Here is a 27,371-nt window from a genome sequence, read left to right as displayed (position 1 = left end):
TGTTTTAAAATCTGTCAGGTCAAGTTTTTCCAATTTGTCAGAAACTAGCCTCTGACACATGGAGATAATATTCCTGGCAAGAGTGTCTTTAATTGGGTGGTAGGAACAGGACATTGCATAAAGTCGTGGCAGTAGAAGAGAGTATTCAGATTTACACGTGAGAAATATCAGGTGTTTCTCTCTATCTATATCTGTATGTATGTCAATTTTGTTAGCTACACTGAAGTAATCTCAAGAATGTTGATTACATATAAGGAAGCAAAATATTAAGCAAAAGAATTTTTTCCTCTATACAATCTTCTCTGTGTAATCACTTCCCTAACATTTTTCAGGAGTGAAACTAGCAGTTGTCAGACAGATAATGCAAGGCTGCGAAACAAGGCTTAGATTTGCAGGGTGATTGACAAATAAGCCAGAGGCATTTGCAACCTCTTTAGGAATAAAAAATACCTTAACACAGGGTCCTGATGAGTTTTATCAGACCATCCAGAGCCTTAACTCAGTCTGTGAAAGGCAGGAAGATGCCATCAGTAGAGGACATCATTGTCCTGTCACCCACACCTGATTTTCATATTGAATTGTGTTTCCACACAGGGAGCTGCTCCATCCTGCCTGTGGATAGCTGTTTTTTTGTTTGAGCTGGCCAGGAGGCTAGGTTTCTCATCCACAGGGGTCACACTAAAATTTGAAGATATACTACGATTTTATCAATAAGCTCTGTGCACAAGGCAGTAGCAGGGGAACGTTCACAGAACATTTAAAGTTCCTGTCCACCCTCCTTTCTTCCCGGCAAAGGTTTTGTGGAACGTAACATTAGTTCCTTCCTTCCTTGATACAGGCACATAGCTCTGCAGTCCTCTTCTATCTATTTCTCAGTCACCTTTGTGGGAAGACAAGTAGATTAGACACATAGTTTCCTCACCCTTCTTTCTCCTTCCTGTGAAAGATGCCAAAATAGGTATTTACAGGCCTCACTATCTTCCAATAAATAGGAGGGCTCAATAATGACTTTTAAAAAAGTAAATGATAATAAATTATTTTTTAAAAACTCATTATCTGCTCTAGAAGTTGTCCATTAATTCTATCCTCCTTAGCTGCAACAAAAAAGCTCAGTTTAAGCAGAATTATAATTGGTCATAATTTCAGATTCTTTGTTCAAAATAAAGCAAATGAAGTATTTTGAGTTTTTGCTCCTGGAGTGCATAACAGGACTTCTTTTAGGATGGTCTTATTTTTTAACTTCCAACTGCTAGAAACATTGCTGCAATTTCCATTGATGTTCTGTTTGAGCAACAAAAGTCAGTAATTTAGCCAACAGGGACGGGCTGATTAGATTTGTTGCACACTGATCAATCAAAGCACTACCTTGATCTCACTGGCCTCCAGACACTGCTTTAGGAAGACCAGCCTTAGGAAAAATATTTTTATTTTCTTTTTCATTCTTTTCTAAATAAGCTCAGCAACTCAGAAAAAATGAAAACCCTCTGCTTAACTCTGTGTTTTATTTCACATGAGAATATTGATTAGACACCACACAAGTAAAGAGAAGTAGAAATACAGACCAATATAAATAAAGCAATGCTTCAACTTAGTAAGATTTATGTACCAGAAATGTAACTGAATATGAAAAAGACAAAAAGAAGTTGAGCAGGAAGACACAAATATGAGAGTTAGCACAAAATGAAAGAGAAGAAGAATCATGGAGACTAAAATTAATATCTGAAAGAAAATTGGCTAATAAAATTACAACATTATGTAATTTCCTTTTCTTAGAGTGTTCTTTAAAGAGAAACTCTGGTACAAATACAATGTGGACACAAAGAATAGTGTACCATAATAGATAAATATCTTCTATTCGTAACAAAAAATTGATTAAAGAACTGGTGAGCTGACAAAAGAAGAATAGCTAGAATACAAAGTGCATTCATGTCAAAACACCAATTAAAGATCCAAATAAAACTTAGCTCAGCAGTGTGTTAGCTGATGACCTCAGAGGGCTAGGTAATGATTAAAAAAACCAAACAAATGCACTAACAAAACTCAAATAAAACAAAACAAAAACCACAACACCCCCCCCTCCCCAAAAAAAACCAACAAAAAAGCCCCAGCCAAACCACAAAACTAAAAAGCTTTAAATAAACAAATAATTAGATACCATGGTGCAAGTATGTTCAAGAAAACACTATGCGTGGTTATTAAATGCAATAACTGCTTTTTTGGGAGGGCTGCAAGCTTGGTGTGACACAGGCTTATTAATAATGTGAGAAGATGCATGGATCTATATAGATATAGATGATATAGATAGATATAGATAGATATAGATTAGATAGAGTTACAGAAAAAATCATGCAATTGATCTTAAAAAAACTCAGATGGCAAGTAGGCTGCAAATACTAATTCTACTGTTTGGGATGGAATTTCTGTAGATTATCAAGGCAGAATTGCATAGAAATTATGAATTTGCTAGCCTATAATACAAATTTCAGAGGAAATCTTATTGCTGATGTCACTCCATTAGAAAAAAAAAACCAAACAAAGCAAGCTACAACTAGTAATTTTCCCTTTATTATAGAAAATAAGGGCTAAAAGAAGAGTTTTTTTCAGATCACTGTAAAATGTTAAAGGGGAAGTGAAAATACTTGTAAAGAAAAAAATAGGATTAACAAAAGAGCTAGAAACTATCTTAGCCTTGAAGGAATATGATGTTTTAGATTTTCAAATGTGCCATAAAATGAAAATCAGACTAAGCAATGTACAGGAAAGCAAATTATGCAAACAAATTTATTCTACCCTATTATTAATAAGCTAGACCAATTTAAATTGTTATTTAAATTTCAATATATCTCAAAAAATTGAAAGCTTGAAATTATACATATAAAATGTCCCTTTGATGACAAGTGGTATACCCAATGTATATACAGTTAATGTATATACAGTCAATGTATATATGGTTACAGCCTTCACTGTGACCAAAATAACTTCAATTATTTGGAGGGAGCTGTGCATACAAATAACTAAACTTCTAACATCAATATTCCTGCACCCAAATTTTGTTAAGAAATGGCTTACAAAATATATTATCTATGATGGAAGACATGCATATATCTTTTATTCTGCAGTTTTAAAAGAATATCAATGAAACTGAGATTGCCACCTACTGATTTTTAATTTTAATGAGAGAATATCTGTAACATCAGACATCATCAGCTTTCTTTATATTCAAAGAGACTGAGTAGGCCAAGCACAGAATGAAATTTAGATGCTGAAAGCAGACTTAAGCTTCGCAGTTGTTAACTGAAAATAATTTCTCAGCCTGTTGAAATCTTGCTTTGAGTGCCCAGACATCCTGCTAAGTTTGCAGGCAGTGTCTGGTTCCTCTAAATTGAAACCACAGTAGAGAATCTGTCTAGGAAAACAGTGGGGATTCACAGTACTGCCCAGGGGAGGCTGGACATTATCCTCTATTTGGGGGTTATATTCAGAAGCTCTTTTAGATTTCACTGCGTGAATCAGGTCTTTTTTTTCTTGTAGGTACAGCAGTTAATGCACTTTACTAAATTGGTAGACCTTAAAAGGATAAAGATAGAAAACTTGAAATATAATGAAGGGAAATGATACACTGTAAATAAATGAAACTTTGTCATTAAATGCAACATCAGAAAGACGAGAAGAAACCTCAGAGAAAAAATAAGAATGCTGCTGCTCGGTATGAAAAGGATTCTGATAAATACTTGGACAGCATATTCAGGTTATTGTAGAGATTTGCAATAATTAAAAACTCCATGCCACAGCCATAATAAAGAAGTGGAGCTTCAGGAGCTATGTCTTCTTAGAAGCAATAGTCAATGAAAGTGATCATTTAAAGCACAGTTTGCTTGAATAATGCTTGGATTATAGGCATCTATGATCTCTATTGTGATGTTTATGAATAAAAATGAAGCTGAAAATGGAATAAAAGCTTTAAAGAGAAAATCTGTTAGGCTTTTTTATGTTAAGAAATTAATTTGAAATCAGAGCATTACTAGCAAAGTCTAGGAAAAAAAGTTGTATGACTTTGTGAATACATCAGAGAACACTAAATTTATAATATTTCTTAGGCATATTTTTTGCAGTATTATTGTGTACCTAGATTTAGCTAGAGGACAGAAGTGATTTTGCACTTACTTCTTTATTATTGAATCCTCTTTTAGTGCTTTGGTTTTTCTTGGGAGAAAGATTCTTCATAGAAAATTCTTCATAGAAGCTGGTATGGGGCTGCTATTTGATTTTTTTTCCTGAAAATCAGGTTGATAGCAGATATTTTAGCTATTGCTGAGCAGTGCTTACACAGCATCAAGGCTTTTTCTGCTTCTCACACCATCCCCTCCAGTGAGGAGTTGGGAGGGCGCAAGAAGTTGGGAGGGGACACTGCTGGAACAGCTGACCCCAAAGAGATATTCCACTGTATGGAATCACTGTCAGCATACAAAGATGGGGGAAGAAGAAGGAGAGAGAGGAGGCTTGGAGTAATGATGCTCTCTCCCAAAATAGCTGTTACTACTGGTGGAACCCTGACCTCCTGGAGATGGCTGAAAGCTGCCTGCCCATGGGGAGGGATGAATGAACTCATTTTGCTCTGCTGGTGTGAGTGGCTTTTTCTTTACCTATTAAGCTGTCTTTATCTTAGCTCCCGAGTTTCCTCATTTTTACCTTTCCAAATCTGGCCCCCATTCAAGTGTGGTGAAAAGTGAGTAAGCAGCTGTATTAGTTACTGGCTGGGATTAAAGCACAGCATTTCTAGGGCATCAGTGCTGCTCCTGGGCTGCTGTACTGACCAGGCTGGAGCTCCACTGCAAACTCAAATTGAAGGAATGTGGCTGTAGGAAAGGCATTATGGCTGATAGAGGAGGCCATACAGGAACAGGTGCACCTCAGAGCTTCTGTGGCTGTGGATATTTTTATATTCCAGGTGGTATTCCTCTCAGGAGACTGTGATTCACAGATACTGTCCCACACTAGGCACCAGAAAGGACTGTCATGGTTTAACCCCAGCCAGGAGCTAAGCACCACACAGGTCTCAAACCATTTAAGAAGCTATTTCCCTCTTTCAGCTAAAATGTGATTGATAAGAGCCACTTAGTAATAACTTTTACATGGTTCTGTCTGATCTCACAGTAAATGATGCTGTATTGGACTGGATGTTTTTATGCAACAGCTTGAGAATGAGCCCTCTTTATCTTCTGAAGTTTCACTAATTTGGAGTTTGGGAGTCATAGGTCTAGTAGGCAGCAGTCAAAGATTACTGACCCAGCCAATAATCAGGAGACCAAATCTGAAATGCTTTTTTCTTGTAGAGGAACTTGAGAGACTAGGTAATTTGTGGAAAATGTTAATAAGAGTCACTCTTTAATATTTTAAACCCCACAATCCACTTAAATCACACGTTTAGGCTGGAAGAAATGGTCTTTGGGTGATATCATCCATATTTAAAGAAATCTAAATTCAGGTGGAAACATTTGAACTACAATACGCTGAAGATCAGTGCAATCATGAATAATAGAACCCGGCCCAGAATTCAACTTGGTGTCCAGAAACCTTTTTGCACTTACATTATCCCAGACGTGCTGTACTTAGTGCTTTATAAATATACACTAATACTTCCTATTTTATGGTTCATGTTTCTTTTATGATTATTTATAGATTTTTGGCTAAAATTTTAAATTTTAGTAAGCTGTGATTGGGTGGTATGCTCTTAGCTCCTTGTCTCCTCTGTCTTTGTCCTTGGACCCTAATTTCCCCTAAAAAAGAAATCCATAAGAAACTTGGGGTTTAGTAATTCAAACATTGACCCATGCAGGAAAGAAGGGAAAATAGTGCATGAGCAGTCATCAATAGTAAGTGTCTGGAAAGTAATTTTCTTTGCCTTCAATATTCAAAATACAGAAAGTACTGCCTATCCATTACTGCGAATCTTAAAGGAATAGAAATCAACATACTTGAAAACCAAGTGTTTAACTGATAATGATCAGAAGTATTAGAGTAGAAAAAGATAAACCATCTTCCTTTAAATAAACCAAAACAACATAACAAAACCATTGTCAGCAGACATTTAAGCAATCTGAAAAACAACCCGCAATAGGAGATTCTTTCAGAACTGATGATAGCAGTGAACAAAGGAAATCATCACAACAGCAATTTGTCACCATGTGTTCCAAAACCTGACATGAAAATGCCTTTTTTGAAGCCTTTCAGCATAATAAACTTCTTGGGGAATACTCCCAGAGAGGTTCCTACAAGCAAAAAGAGAACTTTGCTTCCAGCAAATTAGTGTCATCCTAGTACATGTATGAGAACTTCAAAAGATGGATTTACAAATTAAGTAAGCACTGACATTGAGATGTCCTAAAAAATGTGGAAGAACAAAAACGCTGGAGGTAGCTCCAAGGGAGTTTCTTGACCTTTAGTTGTTTTATTTTTCAGCTGTTACAAGAGAAAAAATAAAGTAAATAATCAGAAAAACTCAGCAAGCCTCTTATATCTGGAGAAACCCAACAACAGTATTCAATGAATTAAAATATAAAACATAATCAAAGTGGGTAGACTTGGTGTATGAGTTGGAAATATGTATGAGTGATACTGTTGCCTGTGACAAGTGACATAAAGTATGCTCTCTGTTATATAGATTGGACACATCATATACTGTGAGATATATAAAATGCATCCACTACCTTTTTCCACATCTAATTTCTATAGTTGTGTAGAGAAACACAGAATGTAGGATTTCGAGGGAAGCGTTGGATTATGGCCAGACTCCTCCTGTCATGATGATATCACATGATTACTTTTTAGTTGTATTTAAGAGGTCTTTTTGCCTCCACTAATTTTTCAAGGTTGTTCAATAAATTGAGTTCCATATCAGCCCTTTATTCTCACCTAAATTTCATTTATGGTCTATTCATGCTCATTTCCTTCCAAGGCAATATTCTTTTAAAGCTGAAATAGTTCATCTCCCCATAAAGCAGTTACCTCTCTTCTCCTTTTCCTTCAGGCAATACATTTTAAAAAAATCCATGTTTTCTACACTAATATTTTATTCAGTTTGTCTTTATAGAAGACAAGTCTCTACTTTAAAACCTTGCCTAGATAGTAGGAATCACCCACTTCTGCCTTTTTCAGTTTGTGCAGAGGAATGGTGGCTATTTTGCAGTAATTCTGTATTGACAGGAATTTGATACCTAATTACCACACCTGAAGTCTTAAAACATTCTGAAACAGATATCTTGTTTCTCAAATGAGAATGAGTTCCTTTCTTGAAGTATTGATGGATTCCCAAAAAATTAGTGACTTAGACTGCTGGAATATATATAATATGTGAAATAAGGACATAGCCCTATCATGGATGACAGGGCAGACAATTCTTTAGCTAAAATTGGGATCATAGTCTTTATCTACTTAGTTATAAGTTTGGTTTTTTTTAAATAAGATTTGACTCGCTATAGCTGAAAGAAGAAAGTTTGAAATCTTTATGAGAACAAGCTCTGCACACGAGTCTGTATTCAACAGTCAGCTCTCCAATTGCACTAAACAGAAATGGCTGATAGACTGTCCAGACATGAAGGAAAAAGTAGCTGACTGCCTGTGACATAATCCTAATTAATTTGAAATTGCTTTGATGTGAAATCAGTTTCCATTTTTGATGGCAAATTTCAGACAAGAGGCTGATGCTGAATGTGAACAGCATTGATTCAGTTATGTTAACTGCACATCCCACAGTGTCTCATCAACCTAAGACTTTAATTATTCTCAGGCAAATTCCTTAGCTACATAATATAATGAATAGTTTACAGTGTATTAAATGGTGTTTGTCATGAAGGAGTGGGATAAAGTGCATTGTGGATAATAGTATCTTTTTCAGAAAAGAGTCAATCCATTTCCACTCCTAACATCAAGTTTTACAATAGAGTGAAAAGTGAAAATATCTTGGTCCATAAGAGCAATTAAAATTCTTTATGAAAAAAAAAGTTTCTTTTCCTGAAATTAAAATAAATAAATAAATATGTTTAGTGCTACATTATCATGTGTTTCCATGACACTTTCTTACATGCTTGTCAGAAATGTTCAAATTAACCTATAATGATGATTCATTTGCAATTCTTGCAAGTTTACCTAATCAATTCTGAATCACTGGATTTTTCCTGACTTCAGTGTAGAGTGCATCAACCTCCCCTTTCCCCTATTCTGCAGTGAATGTATTATAAATTTAAGTAAATTAGAGTCTGTATGAGATAGCAAACACTTGATGGAAGAATAAAAATACAATTTGTTTTCTATGACTGACTGGGCAAGTGATGAGTCTGTTTACATAATGGGCAATAAACCTAGTTACTAAGAGAAACAAAAAAAAAATGTTTCTATTATGAGGCATTAAAGTTGCATATAGATTAGCATTTCAATAAAGATTTTTTTTATCACATTTCAAATGACTGTGTTTTGCAGTGCCATTCATGACTTAAGGAGTGTTACATATACAGCCAGATTAATAAAATAGTGTATGTACACTACTACTTTCCTATACCAGGAAAATGATTTCATTGAGTTTATGGTTTTCAGAAATGCCACATTAAATATTTTATGATCCAACAAAAATTGCAAAAAGTGTTTAGTCATATTTGTAAAATTAAGTTCTTAAAGTTATAACATGATTTTCAGACACTTATATATTCATGGCTGATGCCATCATAGAGGGCAGAAATATGACTTAAGGTTCCTCCATTACTGAAAAAAATAAGATCTGATGAGCTAGTAGAGTCTTTCTTAAAGTTGCATAGAAAAATAAGTTCATATTGAGAGTTCTTTTTTTAGCAGTTACTTTGATTAGCTAATTGATTAAAAAAATCATATTGTTTCCTCAGCGACCTCTTAAATGTCTAAAACACAATAATTGGCTTATTTTCTTTCTTAACATTTCTTGATTGAAACTAAATAGCTTGTATTCATCACTGCAACTTCTGGAGAAATCAATTTTTTTTTTATATTCCTTGTTGAGTAGCTTTTTTCTTTTTTTTTTTTAACAAAGAAGTAGCATTTTTTCTAGTTGCAACTTTTTCAGAAAGAAAAGGAAGGGAAAAAAAGTATGTACATGATCAAAAGAACTTGAAAGCTGAATCTTTTCAGCATTTGTAGTTTGATCTTATAAGTTGTAGCAGATTTGCCTTTTGCCTTACCCTTGTGAGTAATCTCATTGAACTCTGGGACTTATCTCATGATAAAGCATTTGCAGAACTGGCCCTGAGATAGAACAGGAAATTAAAGATTCATAGAATTGCTCATAGTGGAAGTCATAATGTCCTTTCATCATATCTGTGTGGTAAGTCACTTTGCTGACTGTGTTCTTGGCATTGCAACTTTTATTATGTTTTTTTTTTTCTTTTCCCTATGGTTGAGATCAGTTATATGATTTTATGCTGGAGTGAAAAACATTTTCCTACAAATCTGAAGTTAAAAAAAGATAATATCTAACAATAATTTTTATATGCTTTTGGAAACTTATGTCTCCTCACAGACACATAGAGTCACTATCTAGACTTGAGTAACTCACAGGTCCAGCATTTGATATGAAGAATTTCTCTGTTGTGTAGTTATACAAAAACCCTATACGTTGTCATTTCACAGGGTAGTAGCAATTTTTTTGCTGCTCTTGTAGAGAAGATCACAAATCTGTTTAACATAACTTCCTCAGTCTCATCAAGCAGCATGGGAGCCCTGTTAGTCTTGGAAACCTGACAGCTTAGATGAGTATTCCTGCTGTTTTATGATTGGCATGTACTCTCATTCGGCATCAATCAAAGATTTGAGTGTTGCCTGAACTCCTTTCAGAAGTGGTACTGCATCTTTCAAATGGGTTTAAACTTATGTTTCTCTGCCTTACACAACTGGTGTTTAACTGACATCTAATTTAACATAAAAGGAAAAATATTTCATTAACTCCTACTCAAAATCCTTCAGTTTGAATTCCTTAAGTTCCTAGTCTGACGGTAGATAGATTCTTTTAAGGGAGGCATTTACAAGGAACAGGTTATCTGTATTAACTGTCAGTTATGAAGATGAGATTCTGTTGAGAAAAATCCTGTTTAATTCAGTTCCTTGATTAAAATTCACAAATTTTTGACAGTTTTACATATCTCCAACATAGTGAGTTTCTTTGTAGTGGAGTGCATTCTAAAAGACCAGTGACTTTAAAAGCAATGGGGAAGTTTTTGGGTCCAGAGTCACAATGGCATTCCCCTATTAAAGGACTTGAACACATAACTGCTATTATTCTGAAAGGGAAAAAAATCCATGTAAAGATAACATGTGGACAAGAGATACATGGGTTTACAAAGGCTCTTAACAAGGTTATCATATAGATCATTTAAGGAAGTTAAGACAGCATGGGATGAAAGCATGTGATAAAAGAACAAGTCCTTGGATTGATAAATAATTAATTAGAAGACAGGTAACATGACAGGAGTAAATTATTAGCTTTTGACATGGAGCATTGCCTGTGACAGAATTCTGTGCGCTCTATGAAATGACTTTTGACATTAAAGGCATTGACAAGAGATGTGAAAAAATAAATTTAAAACATGCTTTTGGAAGAACTGTAGAAGTACATTTAAGACTGAGTGACCAGGAAAAAAAAATGCCAAAGAAATTCAGAGCAAATAAAAAGTATATACCTGCTAAAAAACAATACAAATTTCACAAATAGAAGGATGGACATTGACCTGGTTGCTGCCACATAGGACCAGCAAAACGGTATTATTACAGATAGTTTATGAGACTGTCTCCTTTTGGAAGAAGTTGAAAAACAAACAAACAACTAAAAATTATAAGCAAAAGAATAAAACCAAATTCTAAAAAAAAAAAAATAAAACCAATATTTTCCTGAAGAAGCCATGCTTTTCCCACCTTACTGTGTACTGTTTTTTTGGGGGGTTTTGTTTTGTTTTTTCTTTGATTGACCTTTGAGTTTAGTTTTGGTTTGGTTTTTGGGGTTTTTTTTGTGAGGTTGTCCTGTTGCAAAGTGATAAGATGTATTCCATATGATGAATAACTGAGTAGGCTGAAGGTCTTCAGTTTGAAAAGCAGTTATGTTGAAATGAGTATCATAGACATCTTTCAAATAGTGAGTGACATGAACAGAATGGACAGTGATCAACCCTTCACTGTTACAAAACCAGGAATAAGGACCTCAAATTTAAAGAGGAGGAGAAAAATTTGGAGTAAATAGGAGGCTATACCTACATGGAAACAGCTCAAGGAATGTCTTGGTTGCCATCCAGTTTCAAAATTGGATGCAAATTTTGCCCAATTTCAAGAGGGGACAATATAAAAATATTTATAAGAAAGACCAGTTAAGAACAATTGAGTAGACCTCACATACCAGAAATTCCCAGTGCTAAAGACATGAAAACACCCAAGAAGCGCTTATGAAAAATGTGTTTGCTTCCTGCTGTAGTAACTTCTAGAGAAAAAAATCTTGACTCTGTTGACCCTTTGTCCTGAAGCAATAAACTGTTCTTCCTATTTTGCAGATATGAAAAGTTTTGAAATGTGGCTGCTCTGGTTACAGCGCAACTCCACAGTCAATCTCTATAAACACCTAAATGTGTGCTACCAGACATGCCAAGACCTGCTTCTAGGATGACAGTGAGAGAGTTAGGAGATGCTTTACTGAGTGGACTGTGAAACTGAATTATCTTCAAGAAAAAACTTGAGCAAGTACTATTAGCAAGGTTTTTTGACCTGAGTATGAAAAATTAGAAATCTTCATTTACCTCTGCCAAAATTTTTCTCCTTTAGAAGAAGAGTCAAATACTCACTGGGTTCAGGGAAAGACAAAATGTACCAAAAAATTGTTAAGATATAAACTTTATTATTAAAGACAGAGGGCCACATTAAACAATGTAGAGGTGTTTGACATAAAATGCATAAGCTAACATCAGACAAGATAAAGACAAGAACATAAATAAAGACAAGAACATAAATTTTCCCCTTTTGGAAATAGTTCCTTCACACCCTTGTGAGAAAACTTGCAAATTTTCCCTACATAGTGACAGTTTAAGAAGGCAACTAAAAGATTTTTTCATTCCGTTTGGAAGAATATTTTTTCTAGCCATAATGATGGGTATTCCATTTTGTTATTCCTTTAATCTTCAATAGATGCAATATTAGTAGATATAAGGCTAAATATTTCTCACGTTTTGATTTTATTTTTGGTCTTTGTTCTTTTAAGTAGTCCAAAAGGTAAATTATCTTCAGTTTGCTTTTTTTTTTTTTTTTAATGAAGTACTTCTACTAAAACAAATTAAACCAAGGTTGAATTTTGTTTACCAAGGCAACATAGTTTTAAAATAACTGCAGGATACTTTGATTTGGCTTTCATGGGTGCATTAACAGATTAAATGAAGTTACCATTTATACTCTCTGCAAGAGGTGATGGAAAGATTAAATAAGTATTTAAGTGAATGCTGGCTGAAGAATAATCCCTCATCCCCCAGTAATAAAATAAATACAAGCAATAAAGGAATAGGAATGTTACTCTTGTGCAAGATACAGGTGTAAATTTATTGCCAAATTAATAAATTCTATTTTAAAATAATATTTTTATTACAGATTAAATGCTTAGTACGTTTTTTAAATATGCCTTTAATGATTACCTTTTCTTTCACATTCTTTAAATACTCTGAGCTTAAGAGAAGAGATATAATTCCCAGACAGATTGTTACTTTAAAAGATCAGAAAAAAAATTAAAAGTATGTTACATTGAGTACAAGAAGTATAATTCAATCTATGCTATTAAATTAGATGCTATCAGCATTACCTCTTTTCAACACTTAGAAGTCACGAAAGTAGGTTTTCTAATTCAGATGCTTGCTGTTTCTGATAGTTGTGGTGCAAGCTTAGCAATGTACCAGGCGCTCCAGTAGAATACTTAGAGCTTCCATGGCCATGCATAGCAACAACAGAGAACTCCAGCCAGAACTTCCTATTTAATGACAATTTGACTAATTAATTGATAGATTCTGCAACATAAGGCCTGGATGTTAGAAATTTCATTATGCATAAGAATAAGCATGAATCATACAGGCTTTATTCTTTACTGAAAAAAAGTATTCAAGCATCTGTTTCATTGCTACTAGAGTCTGAGGATTAAAATGAATAACCATTATAAAAGAAATAAAAAACAGGCTTTGTGAATCATTATGCTTTAAAGCCATTGAAACAATGAGATTGAGTTATAGTCTACTAAGCATTTAATAATTTTCATATCCATGAAGTAGATATATTTATCAGTAATCCACTTATTTTCCTTCTGCTCCAACTGCTTTTCCTGTTACCTGCACCTATCCTAGGAGAATACCTCTATGTCACACTCAAAACTGCTTCTTTTCTTACTTTTTGTTTTGTTTTCTATTCCTACACTATCTAGATTTATTCTAATAAGTTGGAGGAGGTATGCAAAAGTTTTTTTTAAAAAACTGAAATGACTTGTAGTTATCATGAGCATGTTCTGCATCCCTGGAGCTTAAGAACTTAATGTATGTCTTCTATTGCTTTAACTTCAAAGCTGATGGTAGTAGGGAAGAGCACCTGAAACAAAATTTAACAGTAGGTAAATTTTCTTACAGGATGAAATTCTGTCTATGGGTATTGTCTTTAAGGACCCTTCCAACACAAGCTACTCTATGACTCTATGATTATGAAAAAAAACCACCAGTAAAATTTACTAAAAAATAACAACAAAAAGCCTCAAAAACTAACAAAAAAAATGCACCATGAAACTAAATGTAGGTTATTCATAGCATTTTTTGTGATTCCTTGAAGTGGTCAAGCTGGGGAAGGATTGTCCTTCTCGGACGTCCCGGCTAGCTATCCAGCACTGCTAGCAGTACAGGGGCACTATCCTGATCTCCATGGTTCCGGACAGCACCTAAGGCAAATGCCCTGTGCTGTGACAGCTGCGCTACCCTGTCGTAGGACGTGGCTTGGCTTATGGCTACAGTCAGCAGAAACAGAGAGCACTCTCCAGCTGTGGTGAAGCCAGCTGTGGCGAACGCCAGGGGAACCAACAGCCAAAGACAAACTCAGGGAGGCTGCAACAGCTGATAAGGAGGGAGGGAGACAGGGGAGGAGTCGATCCTCTGGCGAATAGAGTTTTAGAGAGGAGTGGGATACAAAAGATTGACTTAGGGAGAACACCAATGGGAATAACTTGAGGGTGGGGCCCCGGCCCCTGAGCCAATCACTTGATGCTCTAGCTGGAAGTTTCTAGAGAGTTCTAGAGAGAAGGGTGGGAGCGCCGAGTGACAGACAGGGCACCAGGGAGGGAGTTGAGAAAGGATACATTAGTCTCCAAGGCAACTGGGGAGGAGTTGGGATAACTGGCAGCACAAGGGAGGGAGGAGAGAACCAGGGCAGAACCATTACATAAAAAGGGGAAACGGAACAGTCCAACTTGTACAAACACAACACAAAAATTCCTATGTTCTAATGGTGGTTGTGATTTATATCTCTCTAAAGAAAGAAAATAATCGTGGAAATGCTCAAGTGTACAGTTTGTGAACACTTAGACTGAAGACTATTTGCGGTAGCTCTCAGAAAATACCTCATAATTCAGAAATCCTGTCTGAAAAGGCACTGAAAATCATAAATGACAGCATTTCTTAAAGTATCATTTGTAAAAAGACTTACCCCTTACAGCTAACCTCTTCTGTGCACATTAACTGCCATGTAAAATAAAAAATAATTTATTTCACAGTTAAGCACACAGAGCATAAATACAAATTCCTTACTTGTTGAACAATCCACACCTGAATACTTCCAATTAATTTTTATGGTCAGAATATAAGTGTCAAGGGATATGGGAATACTCATTCTTATTAAAAAAAATAATTTCCATATTTGTAAATACACTGACCCAAAGAACACATGGAGTAGTAAACTTTAAAAGAATTAGTTAAAGCTTCATTATTCATTTATAGATTATCAAAGTAGCTGTGGAACTCTCAATATTGCAAGAATAGAAATTATCTTTATAAAATATTTTGTAGAGTTTTCTTATAGGGATACCTGAACTCTAGTATTGATATGTGAGGAAAGGTGTGTAAGACAGCTCATCAATTTTGACCCATTAATATTTTAATATTTAAAATCACTTGTTCTTTCTGAAATATCAGTTACAGTTATGTTTTTTTCTTTAATTGCAATAGTCACAAAACCCTTAAAACATTTTTTCTTTGATTCAAGTAACAAAAGTTACTATAAACTTTGTACTATCGTTTATCCAAATAGTTTTATATGATGCTGATGGACTGTGTAGACATTTGGTTTGATTTTTTCATGCAGGTTAAGATAGTACACTTGAGAATCATTTTGTCGCAAAAGACCACCATATCTCCTTTTACCTATTTTACAGAATAGGAATGGGACAGAAAAGATTGTTCATCGTTCTGGAGCCTCAAATAAGATGAAAAAAGTTGAAATACTCTTTTGAGGTGGACAAAATATTCGCCAAACCACTGAAAATTAAACAATCCATTTGTTTTTTTCAATTTCTAGGGCAAGTAACAACATGGCTTTAAGCTGTGACCTCATAAAATTCAGGACTGATACATCTCTTCTTTTAGCTTGTTTTCTTCATCAGTAATTATTTGAAACGTCTCTTCTTCTGAATCTAGTCCTCTTCAGACTTAGTGAGAAAGGTTCATAGATGAACATCTGATTAACAAGTTGTCAGCATTATGAGCAGTATTTAAATACCTTTTTTCAATAGAATTTGGAAATTGTGTTCAGATTTTTTGAATAGGTACACTTCTATTAAGATTTCTCTGCTGACATCATGTATTGTTTTCCAATCTTAAAAGAGCAGCTGCTAAAAATTCTTTGAATACTATAATGTGCATTATCCTCTGATAAGAAAGACACTCAGATGTAGTGACACATTTTTCCAAGTCAGTAAAAAAAATCCATCTCAAATCTCTGCAATGTCTATACATCCATATATATATAAATATATACACATACAGATACATATATAAAATATATGTATGTTGACATGCATTGGCTGGTGTTTACTAGGTAGAGAAGCGTTTACCAGATTTTGAATCTCAGCAGAACTATCTAAAGCTATGTCTAAAATTCAAAAGGTATTGTAATTTCATTTTACACTTCATTGATTCTGACAATGATTGCACATCCACAGAAATGAAGAAATTACTAACAAAAATAAATATAAAATAAAAGAGTTCACAACATAATTATGAAGGACAGAATACAGAGTTTTTTATAAATTATTACCAGGTCAGCAATCCTTTAGAAACAATCACTTTCCAAAACATTTACTTCATTCAAATTTTTGTTCTATTTAAAGAAGGAATACTGAGTATGGGGAGCCCCCAAAACTCAGTTTGTTAATCAAAATCTGAAGTAGCTATGTAAAATACATCAAACAGTTATTTTGGGTCCAGTTATAATAATATTAATACTCATATTCAAACTACCATAGAAAAAAATTAATTGCTAATACTTTCCTAAAAACTTACAAAAAATTTGCTCATGTATTTGCTCAGGACAATCACAATAACTTGTGTTATTGTGATATTAGTTATCACAATAACTTGTGATAAACTAAAGATTTCAGAATAACAGGTTGTTGCTATTTCTGGGATGCGGTAAGCAAGATTTCTGAGGAAAATCTCTACCTTAAAGTGTGAAGGATTCCAGGATACATGGTCAGTTTTTAAAGACGGATTTCTCAAAGCACCAGAACAATCCATAATGATTGCCAAGAGAATTTCAACTTTGCTGTTTGATTGAACTTGAACACAAGAAGTAGGCATACAGGAGGTGGAAATAGGACAAGCTACAAAGAAGTGCTATAAGTACATGACCTGGGTCTGCAGAAGAATAGCTGGGAAGAGTAGAGTATGTCCAGAGTTCATATTGGCTGAGGGTGAGAAGGGAGACAAGAGAGAATTCTACAGGGCTGTTACCAGCAAAAGGAAAAGCCAGCCAAACAATTACACCATTTCTTCACAGAATTCTGTTCTGTGAAAACTTGCTGCCTTTCTTTTTAATGTTACAAAAGCAACAGAAAACATGGGTCACTAAGGGTGTTTGGTGCCTCAGTCTTCATTGAAATTGATGTTTCCCAAATATCTTAACTTAGGGGCAAACTTTGAGGCAAAAAACCAGTATATACAGAGGAGAGTTGGAGTTTGTTGGCTGTGTTGTAAGGAGCAGCAAGGGTAAGGTGGTTGTACAAGGGACAGGTAGGAGTCAGCTGGCCATGTGGAAGGAAGAGAAAAGGAGTTAGTGTTGCGAGAAGCTGCCTGTGGGGGCTTGCAGAGAGAAGGTATGAAAGTTTTATAGTAAGATGATAGACTGATGGTGGCAGCCAAGTTGGTGCCAAGCACCAACGCCAACAATTGGTGGCCAATACGGAGATGAGTTTGAACATAAACCTGTACTCTTTCAGTTTAAAGCCCTTATCCTGTGTCCTGCTCTTGTGAAAAAGCCAGCTTTCTTGTAGGTCCCCTCTAGTGATGGAAGGCTGCTATAATTTTCCCCAAGAACTTTTTCTTTAGACTAGAAAACCTCAAGTGTCTTAGCCTTTTTCTTGTCACAGAAAGGGTGTCCAGCCCTCTGACCACTTCACTGTCTCTCCTTTGAATCCAATTCTAAGAGTTCCATGTCTTTCTTGTACTGGATACGCCAGGACTAGATTTATATTTCAGGTCACTTCTCATGAGAGTGGAATAGAGAAAGAGGAACACCCTGCTCAAAATACTGAACATCCTTTTTTTGGTAACCCAGGTTAGGACTGTCTTTCTGAGCTGTAAATTCTGGGTTGTAAAACCTGGATGAGCTGTAAAATTATGCCCAGATTGGTTTTCTGGGCCATTCATTGCTGACCCATATCAAAGTTTTTTGTCCATCAGTATCTCCAAGTCTTTTTTTGCAACTCTTGTCTCTATCAATTTACCGCCCAGTTTGTGCTGATCTTGGGGATTACCTTTACCTACTTACTACGTGAGTTACTGAAGCATCTGAGTAGTTTTTCCTGATTTTTCCAAAGACTTTTTCCAGTTTTTAGAGCAGAATCTGTGCTCTCCATCTGATGAAAAGGCATTTATTTATAAAAGTCAGCACTTACCATCAAATCTCTATAGAGCAAACTCTTTCCAGTATTAAGCATGGAGCTACACTCTATAGGTTCAGGTTCCTCTGAACAGAAATTGCTAGAAAACAGAATTTCAAAAAAACAATTTTTAAAGGAATTATTGGTCACTTAGCATTACATAGAATAATTCAAATTTGAGACTTGTAATTTTTAATATGCAAGATTAACTTTGTTATTAGGAAAAAAATGAACAAGTTTACTTTGTTTGACTACAAGAATCACCAAATCACTGAATAATCTAGGCTAGAAGATACCTTTAAGACCATCTAGTGCAAGCAGCAACTTAGCACCACCATAACCACCCCTAAACCATATCCACAAAAATATTTCAATGGCATAAATTGCCTCTAGATTACAGATTTTATTATGGTTTCTACCATAAAAAATGTTTTACTTACTCCTCAGTTTCAAAAGTCATGAGATTTTATCAAACTCTGTAATTTAAAATCTATTGGTTTATATAAAAATATAGTATGAATCAAATGCACAGTGATGTGTCCCATGAAAACAGAGTTAAAAGACTCAAAGTCTTCAGGATTGTAGTTTAGTTGCTAAATTTTTGATATCTTTGATTTACAATTTCCATAGTGAAAACTATTAAAAAAAGTAAACTGTTTGTTGCATTAAGTTGCTTTGTGCTAGTGGACCTGAATTCTCTTATATACATATAATAGATGCAGACATATATCTGGACATACATGATATGTAGATATATGTATATATGCAGAGATTGACATGGAGTAAAATGAAAAATTCCTACCTAAACATTCAGTTTTTCATCTGAATTTTGTTTTTATAATATAGGTCCATCACAGGCATGAAGAGAGGGAATTATAGCGTAGACAAAAAACCAAAAGTATCTCTCTTGTATGAGCAGCATAAGAATCCATGTTGGCTAGGAACCATTTAATAAGCCAGGAAGGCTTTAATTGTGGAGGAATCATGTTGGAGGATAATATTGGCAATTTAAATTGTTGAACAGAAATATCTGAGCTGTGTGGTTCACTCAGATAACACTAGTTCTTTACAGTGTTTTCCATAAATTATGTTCCTTTAACCCAAGTGGTTTCATTATACTTACTGTATAATTGAATTACTACATTAGTATTAGTAGTCGAATTTGCATATTGCAAAGAAAAAAGTAATGGTGTTTCATTCTAAAAATGTTAAATAGAATTTTCAAAATGAATATTTATTAAGTATTGTGAAGTAGATTTGATGATGATTTTTAATTGTGCTGCTTGTCTTTATAATTGCAGCATTATTCCTATGTAAATTGGTGTATTGAGTAGTTGGAGAAAAGAAACTCTCTGGTTTCCTATCAATGTTAGCATAAGACTAATGAAAACTGTGTTGGGCACACACACCCCTGCATTCCCACTGGGAAATTGTGAATTCACATATACATGTATTGGCTTTTTGTGGCAAGGTTTTATTAGAGGAGGGTTCCCTTCTAGGAGAAGAGACACAGGGAGTTTCAGGTTTTGGTCTTGCTTTTATTTGTTGTTGTCCCACTCTTCTATTAACTGGCAACAAATATTTTTTCCCACCAGTTGGGAAGAAAATGTGAATAAGAGAAAGCCTAGTAATAGGACCAAAAGAAATGGGCCTAATCTGAAACATAGGAGATTCCCTCTAAATATCAGAAAACTTTTTTTTTTTTTCACTGTGAAGTTGACTGAGCAGTGGTACAGGTTGTCCAGGCAGGTTGTGTAGTCTTCCTCCTCAGAGATGGTAAAAATTATTCTGGACACGTTCCTGATCAATTGACTGTAGGTGCTCCTTCTTGAGCAGACAGTAGCTGGACCAGATGTCCTCCAGAGGTTCCTCCTAACCTCAACCATTCTGTGAGTCTGAGCAAGAGAACAAAAATATAAGCAAAGACACAAAATATACTTAACTAATACATATAGAGAAATTAAATTTAAAGGATGATTATATACTTGAAAATGTAAAAAGTATGTTACTAGTATATGTTGGATATTGAAGGGGAGTTTGAAAAGAGTTTAAAAACCTTTGAAAAAGAGCATTTATTTGCTACTAGTGGTAGTAGTGGAGAAATCCACAGACCCAAGCTTTCCAGGACTTCTATTTGGACAATCCACAAATGCACATTGTAATTAGATTAGGTAGTGATAAGCTAAATATATAACAGCTTAAAATGATAGAATGGAAGTAGATGATAAACCTTGCAGTTGTAAAATGTACATTGGAACAAAATTATGGGATGCAGAGAGAGCACCAATGATCTGTGTTATCATATGAGGCTCAAACAAGGGAAATAAAAAAAGTTATTCAACATTTCTAACAACAGAATGTGATGTTTTCAGACACATCAGGCTTATAAAATGAATAGAATGAAAATGCTTTTTCATGCAATAATTAAACCATGAAATCTCTTGGCATAGTAGTAAAAAAATGCTTTTAGCTATATGGGATAATGCAAGGATTCAAAGACATATTGTAGCACAGTAGTTGCATCAGTGGCTGTTAGAGGTTATCTACATGCATGTTTTATTTCAATCAGAAGGTCCCTTTAGAAAGAAGGGAAAGTCACAGTTTTCTATATTTAATTCATTTTTCCTTGTTAAAGCTTGAAGTTTGCAATCTGGATTCATTTTTTATGAAGCTGCATTGAAGGATGAAGACTGAGAGCGCATCTAATGTGGTGTAAGGGTTAATCCTTATTCAACGCACAGTACAAAGTTAGACTTAGGCCAGAGGATTCATTCTCCTTCACCAAGCCAAAATAAATGACATGTTGGCCTCTGGACTGGCAGATTCTCTGTCAGATGTTCACTGTGTTGTACTAATTTTTAACACAGTCCCTGTGGTCTAGGCTGGATCAGTTCACAGAGTGCTTAATCTATACTTTTTATCTATCCTTATTCTCCCCCTCAAGGATCTACTTTGTCCTGAGCTGGTTCTAAGCATGTTTTAAATGTGGTAACATTTCTGGTGGTCCAGTGACTATTGCTTGACCTGTTCTTTTAGTTCTTTTATCTGTCTGGTAAAATAGTCTTTACTTGAAGAATTTTACTTCAATTCATTGACAGTTCATGCAAACACTCCTAGTTGACTGTACTATTGTTTTTTGCTGTGTGACACACGCAGTCTCTCCCAGTTGCCTCAGCAAGGTGACAGGCAGTGCAGAACTGTGAGGTCAGTGCAAAATCTTTTCTCCCTCCTGTACCTTTCTTTTGTTTTCCTCTACCACACCATGTTATTTACTCATTTTCTTCTGCTACAGCATGGGTCACCTGTGGGCTGTAGTCCCTCAGGAATGTCCCTGTCCTGCCATGAGTTGTCCACTGACAATATTTCCTTGGGCTGCCCTGCCCCAGCATGGGCTTCCTGCAGAAGCACATCCTCTTGAATACTGGGCCTTCTGCCAAGACTGTCTCTCTAGCTGTGTACACAAAAAAGACCTTTTCCTTGTTTTCCTCTGCTACTTCCTTTTCTCCTTTTGTATGTCCTCATGACTACCATTTTCCCTTAAATTTTTCTGAGGCAGAAGCTTCCTTTCAGTTTTGGCTCTCAGTGGTCATATCAGGGCTAGAGCTGGAGGGATAGATTTTGAAGAAATATGTGTAATGATTTTTTTTTAAGCAACTGCAACATTTTAAATTTCTAATGTGTGTTTTTTTCAAAAATATTAACTTAAAGGGAAATATTTAGATAAAGTTTTGTAATTAATTTTCACATACTCTTATTATGTGGTCTAAGAAATAATAATTTATAATACATGTGCTACACCAATAGTTTTTAGATTCACAAACTAGAAATCCTCAACATTTCCCTCTCTTCTACATCCCTGTGCATTTGCATCAGTTACAGTTTGTCCCTAGAGAATACAGAAAAAAATATTTCAGCAACTGAGGATGTTTTAGTCCTGATATTCCACCCATATTGCAGCACATGGTTCTTAAAAATTTGAAGCTTTTGTCAAAAAAATGGAATTCAATAGAAACATACTTACAGGCATTACTAAAATCCCAAGAAAATTATTATTTATATTATAATTACACAGTCTAATTGTACCAAATGAAGAATATGTAGGCAAGATAATTAATGGAACTCAGGAATTAACTAGAAAATTTTTACTATTCTATTTCTAGAGAGGATAGGGCTAAGAAAATTTGAGTTTTTTCACTTAGAGTATTAATTTTTTGGTAAACAATTTATACATGTGTATTGCATATAGATCTAAAATATGAAAAGCACTTTTGTATACTTTATGTAAAGTCATGTTCTAAAAGTTTTGTGGGTTTATTTCTATGGCAACACATTTCAAATTTAATAACATATTTACTGTAATTTTCCACTTTAAGTCATATTTTGGAGGATATTTGGTTTGTGATTTTTTGGTTGGTTGGGTTTTGGTCAGAACAGTAAGCATGCAAAACGTAAAAATGTATTTTTATAATACAAATTTAATTAAATTAAATTCACACACAAATTGTTTTTTATATTTATTATGGAGATCAAAAATGTAATAATTGGGAGATATAGGGAAAATTGTTTAATGTAAATTCTTGCTAAATTATTTCATTTTGCTTCCAGATTTGTTTCAGAAAAGAAGCTAATTTTGAATCAATTTTTTTAAATGTTTATTATCAAACAGAGTTCCAAAAGCAAATATTTTTAGAACTTTAGGAGGTTGAAAGGTATTACAGGGAATTTTGTTGTTTCATTTTCTTTCTTCTTGCAGTTTCCATAAAAAAGGCAATATACTGCAGAAGTAACTCTTCAGATAAATACATTTGCAGTGCTATCCAAGACTGAATTCAATTCTGAGTTTAACCATGCCTGCCAATTATTTCCAGCTATTGGATAGACCAGTTCTATTCAATTTAAATTCCATTCTCAATGAAAATATACAACAAAACAATGCACTCAGAAAATGATACTTTGTAAGAGACAGCAGCAATAAACAGCTTTGTTTTCTTTACTCTTCCTTTTGTGGAAGTAAAAAGAGGAATAGCAAAAATCTGCAAGATATGGCATATTATAGTACTAGCACTGTGTATATTCTAAGGTGTTTTCAAAGAAAGATGCATGAGTGCATCAGGGGTCAAAAAAATCTCCTAAGTTCATGTCTTAAAAAAAACCAAACCTAAAAAAAAAAAAACAACAAAAAGCCCCCAAACCTGCCTACTTTGAAATATATTCTAAAAATTAATACTTACATTTCACAGCTAAAAACATTACTTCAGGTTTTCAACCAAATATAGAATGATGCTAGTTTTTAAAGCCATATCTTGTACACCACATAGGCAAGAATTTCTTGTTTAGATTCTGTTGAGGGTAATAAAATTCTGCAGAGGGTAAGAAAAATATGTACTTCTAAAATATGAGGAAATTACATATGCTTCTTTACAGAGCTGAGGTCATTCTATTAAAGGGAGGAAAAGAGAAAGGTCACAGAGAATTATTTTTACCTCTTACACATTTCCCTTCTTCACATATTCTCAGTCTAATACATTTCTATAAAGTATTCCACAGACTTCTGGTTCTTCAGTATACCTGATTGCTTTCCTCAAGTGAGGCATAATTTTTTTTTTCTCTCCATAACCTTTACTGACTTTGACTGGCATGACATCAAAAGGAAAAAAAAAAAAAGATGTTGTTGTCATTCTAACTGCATATAACAATTTTGCAATTATTTTAATATCTTCTAGCAGAACAATTAGATAACATTTTAATCTATGTCTGTATTATTTAACCTGTAAATGTAAGGGAGACTGCTGTTTTTTTCATGTAAGCTAGTCACAGTCTATATGCAAATATATATGAATCATAATTAGTTTTTAGGGACAAAATCCGTTTATCTGTCTATAGCCTATATAATACGCATCTTTAAGCATGGGTGTATGAACAAAAACATTAACAATGTAATTTTTCACTATTTTCTTTGTAACTATTTTATAAACAACTTCTGGGGAAAAAAGTGCTCATTGGTCTATAATTCTTGTGAATTCTTATTAGAATAAACTTTGTTCAATCATCCTAATTTCAATGTGCACTTATCTTAACAGATACCTACATTTTATGAAGCAATTTCATGCGCAGATTGTGATAATTCATGCACACTCTTGAAGATAACCAAAAGTAAAGGAACACATTTTTTCAGCTCTTTGTTGTAAAGAAAAAGGTTGTTTGGTTTTTAGATGAAGCAAAATTTCACTAACTTGCTTAGCATTTTGCAAGAAATAATGTTAATAAATAAAATGTTAATAGTATTTTATGTTGTAGGATTGAATCAAATGTTGGGAATATATTTTTAAGAAATATTAAAGAGAAGACTATATTGCATCTTGCAGGAAACAGAAAACCAATTTGTTTGTTGCCAGTACTAGCTTTAAGTATTCTCTTTCTGGGGAAATCAGTCCATCTCTTTTCAGGAACAGTGAATTGAATTCCAGTTAAAAAAAGAAAGGCAAAAAAAATCGAACTAATGGCTCAATGTTGGAAACTTCTCAGGTGCATGTTTTACAGATTTGAAATGCTTGCAAAGAATTTCAAGGCCAAGCTTTAATTTTCAGCCTTTCTGAACTCCTTGCTAAGCTTTTTCACACCTCTAGACTGCTACACGAGGAAATGAGAGAATAGTTTACAGCACAATACCATTATGCATAAAACGAAATAACTTTTCCTCAGACAGTTCTTAAAATTGATTACATATTGTACTTCTGGTGTATGAACTGCTTTTTCAGTGGGCCTACTGGTTAAGAATTGGTCACTGTTTTTTTGGTCATGTTAACAAAAAAGAATATTTTTACAACTTACAAAACTCAACTTTTGAGAAATTTATTGTTTGCTGTGAAAAGGTTCTGGTTTTCTTCCATATTTCCCTTCTATTAATAATTTACCAGGTTTGGTTTACTTTTAATGAGCAGTGGAACTGAATATCCACTGTCAAGACTGTTTTAATTTTGCCAGGCTGAATATCTTGCTGATTTAAAATCATACAGTGCAGGTTGGGAAATTTTAATTATACTGATTTTCAGTGTCACAACAGCCCAATAGAGTAGATATTTTCTTAATTTCTTTTTCCCTATTAATCAGGATCATTATCATTACAAAAATTTTCTGAAAAGTAATGTAAATCAAAGATTGCAAAACTTTCTTAGCAGGTAATACATTTTTAAGCTGTGGAATTTCTATAATTTTTAACAATTTACACCCAATAATCCATTAATAACTCAATGATCATACCTGCTGCACCATTATTTGACTTCGAGTCCTAAGACATTTATTTGTTCCCTGCATCTCGTTGCTCAGACATGATACAAAGCCTATGAAAGAATGGATCACAGTATGGATAAAAAGGAGTGCCATCTATAATGTAGAGCTAAAAACATGGAAAGGTTTAGTAACTCTAGGAAATATTATGCTGCTCAGTAGATTATCTGTATTTCAATTAACATCCTAGAATAATTTTTTTCAAGGATCACTACTCCAACCATCAATATTTCCCATCACTATCACCAGATACTGTGATGCTTTCAGTTTAAATTAATTAAATTCAGAGTAATTATTGTCACTGTGAGAGTGAGACATAGAAATTGGAGGAAGCTATCTGACACCTGTCAGTAATATCATGCTCAGATTTTCTTGAAAAGTGTACAACTTACAGTCTTATGGCTTACTTTTTTTCTTTACAAAATGCTTCAGGTGCAGATCTCTGAGTGTTAACAGAACTATTTCAAGAGCTATTTTGATGTCCTGGGATACTCCTGAATCTGGAGAATTCCTGTCATCCTACCCTTGCCATATTGGAAGGCAAAGCCTCTAACTTCTTATAGCTCTCCACTGCCTCCTTCTTTAGAATCTCTTTCAGTAAGCAGCTGCAGTGACCCTCTGTACACTCAACATTTCTCCTCCCACAAACAGTTTTAGCCCAGCAAAAAACATTATTTACCTGGACATAGTAATTACAGCTGTTGCACTAAATGAGAGACAAAAACTGATGTCTGTCTCCATGAAGTAGAACAGACTGTCTCATAATCACACTATTTACAGCCACCCCCTTCTGTAATAAATTTGCTCGAGAGAGATTTGGAGCAGAGTAGAACAGAGGGAGCATGTGAGCTAACAGCATGGGGCTCCACTGTTTGAACTGGTTCTTCATTCTCTTTTATTGATGTACTGCTCTGTAACAGGACACAGGTACTTCTTATATCATTGCTCCTACTGATCTGAGCAAGATCTGCAGCACCCTCCACGTCCATTACTGTCTTCAGAGCACTCAGCTATTACTTCACACAGCCCTCTCAAAAAATAGATGTGAATAAAGAGCAATTTTTCATAGGCTGTGTGAAATATCTTAAATCAAATAAATCTGTAACGGTGAGTTGAAGGAGAGTATCTTTTTCTCTAAGGGCACCTGGTCAAAGGAGTCATAAATCAGAGTGTATGAAGACAGACCTGACCAAAAAATTATAAAGAAGGGTTTTTAAAAGAACAGACTTTGACACTGGCCTGAAGAGTATGAGGGATGTGAAAATGTTTATTTTTTTTTCCAGTTGAGTGGTTAAATAATGGGACAGGTCTTAAAACCTGCCCAGTTAATGTTTATAAAGACAGTAAGCAGAAACAGTGAGTCAGTCACACTAGTTGATGAAGTACCAAGAAACTGTGGCAAACTGGCACTTCATGACTCAGATGGATGCAAACCTGAGGGTTGAGGATGTTGGAAAGGGGGTGGTATGAACACGCAATGTGCAGAGGAAGGGGGAGAAGGGAAAACAAAGGAAGACTAGACAGAAAAATATGTAAAACAGGCTACTATAGAAAGTTCCTCTGAAAGTTTTTTTTTTCCCAATATCAGTATGTGTTGCAGACATCTTTTGTGAAAATCCTTTTCTTTAGGATTTTTCCTTCTGAGAAGCTAAGAGGCCTCAGAGACAAAATGTAAGCAATGGTTATCTGCTGCCATGGCATGCAACAGGTGGGTCCATGATTGGTCTCGTGTGGATGTTTGGCTTTAGTGACCACTCATGGCAGAGCTGGCTCTCTCTCTGTCCGAGCCACAGATCTTTGTTATTCATTCCATTCTATTCTTAGCTAGCATTCTGAGAGGAAACCTTTCCCTCTATTCTTTTTAGTATAGTTATAATGTAATATATATATATATCATAAAATAATAAATCAAGCCTTCTGA

The sequence above is a fragment of the Agelaius tricolor genome, unplaced genomic scaffold (genome assembly GCF_023055355.1).
Source record: "Agelaius tricolor isolate 1412-34295 unplaced genomic scaffold, bAgeTri1.0.p SCAF_7, whole genome shotgun sequence".
NCBI classification, from domain to species: Eukaryota; Metazoa; Chordata; class Aves; order Passeriformes; family Icteridae; genus Agelaius; species Agelaius tricolor.
Note: the sequence above shows the minus strand (reverse complement) of the source record.